This window comes from Arachis hypogaea, chromosome 3, assembly GCF_003086295.3.
Source record: "Arachis hypogaea cultivar Tifrunner chromosome 3, arahy.Tifrunner.gnm2.J5K5, whole genome shotgun sequence".
In the NCBI taxonomy this organism is placed as follows: Eukaryota; Viridiplantae; Streptophyta; class Magnoliopsida; order Fabales; family Fabaceae; genus Arachis; species Arachis hypogaea.
In genome coordinates this window covers 70,304,634-70,312,806 of record NC_092038.1, presented here as the reverse complement: position 1 = coordinate 70,312,806, position 8,173 = coordinate 70,304,634, and the positions used below count along the sequence as shown (strand labels likewise).

Genomic DNA, 8,173 nt, shown 5'->3' with positions numbered 1-8,173 from the left:
TCTGTAACCATGAAATGGCTTTTTTCCCAATTTAAAACAAGGTTGGTCTCTTCGCATCTCTTTAGCACCAAGGCCAAGTGATGTACGCAATCAGAATATGAGTTACAAAATATAGAGAAGTCATCCATAAATACCTCAATCAATCTTTCAATCATATCTGAAAATTTGGAGAGCATGCACCTTTGGAATGTTGCAGGTGCATTGCACAATCCAAAGGGCATTCTCCTATAAGCAAAGACACCATATGGACAAGTAAAAAAAGTTTTCTCCTGGTCCTTGGGGTCTACAACTATTTGGTTGTAACCTGAATAACCGTCAAGAAAGCAGTAGTATTCGTGTCTGTCCAGCCTCTCAAGCATCTGGTCCATGAATGGTAGGGGGAAGTGGTCATTCCTGGTCACTTCATTGAGCTTCCTATAGTCGATGCACATGCGCCAACCAGTCACCGTTCTTGTTGGTATCATCTCAGTCTTCTCATTTGGTACAACAGTGACACCTGCTTTCTTTGGAACTACTTGTACAGGGCTCACCCAAGGGCTGTCTGAGATGGGGTAAATCACCCTAGCTTGCCACAACTTCAATACTTCCTTCTGGACCACTTCATTCATAGTTGGGTTCAACCTTCTTTGTTGTTGTCTTGAGGGCTTAGCACCCTCCTCAAGCAGGATCTTGTGCATGCATATTGAGGGGTTGATCCCCTTTAAGTCTGTGAGTGTCCAGCCTATAATATCCTTGTGTTATTTTAGCACTTGGATGAGTTTCTCTTCTTGCTCCTTACTCAAGCATGAGTTGATTATCACTGGGTAGGTGTTGTTGTCACCCAGATATGCATATTTCAAGCTTGGAGGTAAGTGATGAGCGGATAATTTGTACGCTTTTTGGCATTATTTTTAGTATGTTTTTAGTATGATCTAGTTAGTTTTTAGTATATTTTTATTAGTTTTTAGTTAAAATTTACTTTTCTGGACTTTACTATGAGTTTGTGTGTTTTTCTGTGATTTCAGGTGTTTTCTGGCTGAAATTGAGGGACCTGAGCAAAAATCTGATTCAGAGACTAAAAAGGACTGCAGATGCTGTTGGATTCTGACCTCCCTGCACTCGAAGTAGATTTTCTGGAGCTACAGAAGCCCAATTGGCGCGCTCTCAACGGCGTTGGAAAGTAGACATCCTGGGCTTTCCAGCAATATATGATAGTTCATACTTTGCCCAAGATTTGATGGACCAAACCGGCGTTTAAAGTCACCCTCAGAATTTCCAGCGTTAAACGCCGGAACTGGCACCAAAGTGGGAGTTAAACGCCCAAACTGGCATAAAAGCTGGCGTTTAACTCCAAGAAGAGTCTCTACACGAGAATGCTTCATTGCTCAGCCCAAGCACACACCAAGTGGGCCCGGAAGTGGATTTTTATGTCATTTACTCATCTCTGTACACCCTAGGCTACTAGTTCTCTATAAGTAGGACCTTTTACTATTGTATTTTGACATCTGGGGATTATTTTAGATCCTTTGATCATCTTTGGACATCTAGTTCTTAGATCATTGGGAGGCTGGCCATTCGGCCATGCCTAGACCTTATTCTTATGTATTTTCAACGGTGGAGTTTCTACACACCATAGATTAAGGTGTGGAGCTCTGCTGTACCACGAGTATTAATGCAATTACTATTGTTCTTCTATTCAATTCCGCTTGTTCTTGTTCTAAGATATCACTTGTTCTTCAACTTGATGAATGTGATGATCCATGACACTCATCATCATTCTCGCCTATGAACGTGTGACTGACAACCACCTCCGTTCTACCTTCGATTGGGTGAATATCTCTTGGATTCCTGATACACGATGCATGGTTGATCGCCTGACAACCGGGTGCTCGCCTGACAAACGAGCTAGCCATTCCGTGAGATCAGAGTCTTCGTGGTATAGGCTAGAACTGATGGTGGCATTCAAGAGAATCCGGAAGGTCTAACCTTGTCTGTGGTATTCTGAGTAGGATTCAATGATTGAATGACTGTGACGTGCTTCAAACTCCTGAAGGCGGGGCGTTAGTGACAGACGCAAAAGAATCACTGGATTCTATTCCGGCCTGATTGAGAACCGACAGATGGATAGCCGTGCCGTGACAGGGTGCGTTGAACATTTCCACTGAGAGGATGGGAGGTAGCCACTGACAACGGTGAAACCCTTGCTTAAGCTTGCCATGGAAAGGAGTAAGAAGGATTGGATGAAGACAGTAGGAAAGCAGAGAGACGGAAGGGACAGCATCTTCATACGCTTATCTGAAATTCCTACCAATGAATTACATAAGTATCTCTATCTCTATCTTTATGTTTTATTCGTATATCACCATATCCATTTGAGTTTGCCTGACTAAGATTTACAAGGTGACCATAGCTTGCTTCATACCAACAATCTCTGTGGGATCGACCCTTACTCGCGTAAGGTTTATTACTTGGACGACCTAGTACACTTGCTGGTTAGTTGTGCGAAGTTGTGTTTATGCCATGGTATTGAACACCAAGTTTTTGGATTCATTACCGGGGATTATTTGAGTTGTGAAAAGTATTGTTCACAATTTCGCGCACCAAGTTTTTGGCGCCGTTGCCGGGGATTGTTGAGTTTGGACAACTGACGGTTCATCTTGTTGCTTAGATTAGGTATTTTTTTTCAGAATTCTTGAAGATGAATTCTAGAGTTTCATCATGATCTGTTGAAGTCTGGCTGGCTGTGAAGCCATGTCTAATTTCATTGGACCGAGGTTTCAACTTATCATCACAAGAGCTTGTTGATTTCTATCAATCTTGCTATTGGAGCAGTGATCTGCTAAGGCTTGGCTGGCCTTTGGCCATGTCTAGTGTTTTGGACCGAAGCTTTCTTTGAAAGCTTGGCTGGCTGTGAAGCCATGTCTAATTCCTGGACCGGAGTCTTAGACTAAACATTGCATGATTCCTGGAATTCTCATTAAGAATTTTGATGCCTTTATTTTCTTTTCCACTTTATTTTCGAAAATTCCAAAAAAAATTACAAAATCATAAAATCCAAAAATATTTCTTGTTTGAGACTCTATTCTCATTTTAAGTTTGGTGTCAATTGCATGTTTTTGTTCTTCTTGCACTCATGCATGTGTCTTCATTAATCTTCAAGTTGTTCTTGATGATTTCTTACTCTGATCTTTGAATTCTCTTGACTTGAGTGTTTATGTGTCTCATATGCATTCTCATTAGTGTCAGTAGTATACAAACTGCTAAGTTTGGTGTCTTGCATGCATTGTTATTTGATTTTAGTTGCATTTTGATTATTCCTCATGATTAAAAATCCAAAAATATTTTTAATTTGTGTCTTTTCAAGTCAATAATACAGAGAATTGAAGATTCAGAACATACAGCAGAGGAATTGCACAGAAAAAGCTGCGCGTTCAAAACGCCCAGTGAGGAAGGCAAACTGGCGTTTAAACGCCAGCCAGGGTACCTGGCTGGGGGTTTAACGCCCAAAAGGGTAGAGTTTTGGGCGTTAAACGCCAGAATGTGCACCATTCTGGGCGTTTAACGCCAGGATGGCACAAGAGGGAAGATTCTGTTTTTCAATGCAATTTTTTTCAGGTTTTCAAAGTTTTTCAAAATCAAATCTTTTTCAAATCATATCTTTTCAATCATATGTTTTCAAAATCAATCTCTTTCTATTTTCAAAGATACTTGCTATCAATCAATGATTTGATTCAACATTTCACGTATGTTGCCTTTTCTGTTGAGAAAGGTTTAATGTTTGGATCATATCTTTTCTTGATAGCCAAGTCATTAATTTTCAAAATCAAATCTTTTTAAAATGTTTTTCAAATCATATCTTCTCAATCACATCTTTTTAAAACTAATCATATCTTCTTAACCACATCTTTTTCAAAATAGCTTTCAATCAAATCTTTTTGATTTCTAATTTCAAATTCTTTTTCAAAAATCACTTTACCTCTTTCTCACTCTTGGTTTTCGAAAATCAATTAGTGTTTTTCAACAATGTTTTCAAAATCTTCTACTCAATTTTTGAAAATTACTTCCCTTCTTCTCACATCCTTCTATTTATGGACTAACACTATTCCTTAATGAACAATTCGAACTCCATCTTCTTTGATAAGTTCGAATTTTCTACTTCTGCTTTCTATTTTTCTTTTCCTCTGACACCTCAAGGAATCTCTATACTGTGACATAGAGGATTCCATATTTTCTTGTTCTCTTCTCTTTCTTATGAGCAGGAGCAAGGACAAAAGCATTCTTGTTGAGGCTGACCCTGAACCTGAAAGGACCTTGAAGCGAAAGCTAAGAGAAGCTAAGGCACAATTCTCTGTAGAGGACCTAACAGAAATCTTCAAAGAAGAAGAACTCATGGCAGCCGAAAACAACAACAATGCCAACAATGCAAGGAAGGTGCTGGGTGACTTTACTGTACCTACTCCCGACCTCTATGGGAGAAGCATCTCTATCCCTGCCATTGGAGCAAACAACTTTGAGCTTAAGCCTCAATTAGTTTCTCTAATGCAACAGAATTGCAAGTTCCATGGACTTCCATTGGAAGATCCTCATCAGTTCTTAGCTGAGTTCTTACAAATCTGTGACACTGTTAAGACTAATGGGGTTGACCCTGAGGTCTACAGACTTATGCTATTCCCTTTTGCTGTAAGAGACAGAGCTAGGATATGGTTGGACTCACAACCTAAAGAAAGCCTGAACTCTTGGGAAAAGCTAGTCAATGCCTTCTTGGCAAAGTTCTTTCCACCTCAAAAATTGAGTAAGCTTAGAGTGGAAGTCCAAACCTTCAGACAGAAGGAAGGAGAATCCCTCTATGAAGCTTGGGAAAGATACAAACAATTAATCAGAAAGTGTCCCTCTGATATGCTTTCTGAATGGAGCATCATAAGTATTTTCTATGATGGTCTCTCTGAACTATCCAAGATGTCTTTGGATAGCTCTGCTGGAGGATCTCTTCATCTGAAGAAGACGCCTACTGAAGCTCAAGAACTGATTGAAATGGTTGCAAATAACCAATTCATGTACACTTCTGAAAGGAATCCTGTGAACAATGGGACTAATCAGAAGAAAGGAGTTCTTGAGATTGACACTCTGAATGCCATATTGGCTCATAACAAAATATTGACTCAACAAGTCAATATGATTTCTCAAAGTCTGTCTGGAATGCAAAATGCAACAAGCAGTACTAAGGAAGCTTCATCTGAGGAAGAAGCTTATGATCCTGAGAACCCTTCAATGGAAGAGGTGAATTACATGGGAGAACCCTATGGAAACACCTATAATCCTTCATGGAGAAATCATCCAAATCTCTCATGGAAGGATCAACAGAGACCTCAACAGGGTTTCAACAACAATAATGGTGGAAGAAACAGGTTTAGCAATAGCAAGCCTTTTCCATCATCTTCTCAGCAACAGACAGAGAGTTCTAAGCAGAACAACTCTGACTTAGCAACCATGGTCTCTGATCTAATCAAAACCACTCAAAGTTTCATGACTGAAACAAGGTCCTCCATTAGAAATTTGGAGGCACAAGTGGGTCAGCTGAGCAAGAAAATTACTGAACTCCCTCCTAGTACTCTTCCAAGCAATACAGAAGAAAATCCAAAAGGAGAGTGCAAAGCCATCAACATGGCCGAATTTTGGAAGGAAGGAGAGGCAGTGAACGCCACTGAGGAAGACCTCAATGGACGTCCACTGGCCTCCAATGAGTTCCCTAATGAGGAACCATGGGAATCTGAGGCTCAAAATGAGACCATAGAGATTCCATTGGACTTACTTCTTCCATTCATGAGCTCTGATGAGTATTCTTCCTCTGAAGAGGATGAGTATGTCACTGAAGAGCAAGTTGCTAAATACCTTGGAGCAATCATGAAGCTAAATGACAAGTTATTTGGAAATGAGACTTGGGAGGATGAACCCCCTTTGCTCACCAAAGAACTGGATGACTTGTCTAGGCAGAAATTACCTCAAAAGAGACAAGATCCTGGGAAGTTTTCAATACCTTGTACCATAGGCACCATGACCTTCATGAAGCCCTTGTGTGACCTAGGGTCAAGTGTAAACCTCATGCCTCTCTCTATAATGGAGAAGCTAGGGATCTTTGAGGCGCAAGCTGCAAAAATCTCACTAGAGATGGCAGACAACTCAAGAAAACAAGCTTATGGACTTGTAGAGGATGTTCTGGTAAAAGTTGAAGACCATTACATCCCTGTTGATTTCATAGTCCTAGAGACTGGGAAGTGCATGGATGAATCCATCATCCTTGGCAGACCCTTCCTAGCCACAGCAAAGGCTATGATTGATGTTGATAGAGGAGAATAAATCATTCAAGTGAATGAAGAATCCTTTGTGTTTAAGGCTCAAGGATATCCCTCTATCACCATGGAGAGGAAGCATGAAGAGCTCCTCTCAAAACAGAGTCAAACAGAGCCCCCACAGTCAAACTCTAAGTTTGGTGTTGGGAGGCCACAACCAACTTCTAAGTTTGGTGTTGAACCCCCACATTCAAACTCTAAGTTTGGTGTTGGGAGGTTCCAACATAGCTTTGAGCATTTCTGAGGCTCCATGAGAGCCCACTGTCAAGCTACTGACATTAAAGAAGCGCTTGTTGGGAGGCAACCCAATGTTATATTTTATATATTTTCCTTTGTTATTTTATGTTTTTTGTAGGTTGATGATCATGAGAAGTCACAAAATCAATTGAAAAAGCAAAAACAAAATGAAAAACAGAAAGAAAAATAGCACACCCTGGAGGAGAGCGTGCTGGCGTTTAAACGCCAGTAAGGCTAGCTGTTGGGCGTTTAACGCCCAGTCTGGCACCATTCTGGGCGTTTAACGCCAGAAAGGGGCACCAGACTGGCGTTAAACGCCAGAAAAGGGCAAGAAGCTGGCGTTAAACGCCAGAAATAGGCACCAGCCCGGCATTTAACGCCAGAAATGGCTAAAAACGCATTTTTGCATGCCATTTGGTGCAGGGATGACTTTTCCTTGACATCTCAGGATCTGTGGACCCCACAGGATCCCCACCTACCCCACCATACTCTCTCTCTTCTTCACCCACTCACCAATCACCTCAACACCTCTTCCCCAAAAACCCTTCACCTATTAAATCCCATCTTTCTCTTCACCACTCACATCCATCCTTCATAAAACCCCACCTACCTCACCATTCAAATTCAAACCACTTTCCCACCCAAACCCACCCTCACTTGTCCGAACCCTACCCCTCCCCCACTCCTATATAAACCCTTCTTCACTCCTTCATTTTCACACAACCTAAACACCACTTCTCCCCCTTTTGGCCGAACACAAAGCCATTCCCTTCTTTCTCATTTATTCTTCTTCTACTCTCTTCTTTCTTCTTTTGCTCGAGGACGAGCAAACCTTTTAAGTTTGGTGTGGTAAAAGCATTGCTTTTTGTTTTTCCATAACCATTTATGGCATCCAAGGCCGGAGAAACCTCTAGAAAGAGGAAAGGGAAGGCAAAAGCTTTCACCTCCGAGTCATGGGAGATGGATAGATTCATCTCAAGGGTGCATCAAGACCACTTCTATGAAGTTGTGGCCTTGAAGAAGGTGATCCCCGAGGTCCCATTTCACTCAAAAGAGTGAATATCCGGAGATCCGACATGAGATCCAAAGAAGAGGTTGGGAAGTTCTTACCAACCCCATTCAACAAGTCGGAATCTTAATGGTTCAAGAGTTCTATGCCAATGCATGGATCACCAAGAACCATGATCAAAGTGTGAACCCGGACCCTAAGAATTGGCTTACTATGGTTCGGGGGAAATACTTGGTTTTTTCCGGAAAATATAAGGTTGGCATTCAACTTGCCCATGATGCAAGGAGATGAACATCCTTATACTAGAAGGGTCAACTTTGATCAAAGGTTGGACCAAGTCCTCACAGTCATATGTGAAGAGGGCGCCCAATGGAAGAGAGATTCAAGAGGGAAGCCGGTTCAACTGAGAAGGCATGACCTCAAGCCCGTGGCTAGAGGATGGTTGGAGTTTATCCAACGCTCAATCATTCCCACTAGCAACCGGTCCGAAGTTACTATAGACCGGGCTATCATGATTCATAGCATCATGATTGGAGAAGAAATAGAAGTTCATGAGGTTATAGCTCAAGAACTTTATAAGGTGGCAGACAAGTCTCTACCG

General features: G+C 41.4%; 1 non-coding gene across 1 annotated transcript; it reads right to left on the bottom strand.

Moving 5' to 3' along the window:
• Positions 1-4,773: 4,773 nt before the first annotated feature.
• LOC112793145 (small nucleolar RNA R71) lies at positions 4,774-4,881 on the bottom strand. The gene has a single exon (XR_003197853.1). It is a non-coding gene; the product is annotated as a small nucleolar RNA R71 (small nucleolar RNA).
• Between the last annotated feature and the right edge of the window lie 3,292 nt (positions 4,882-8,173).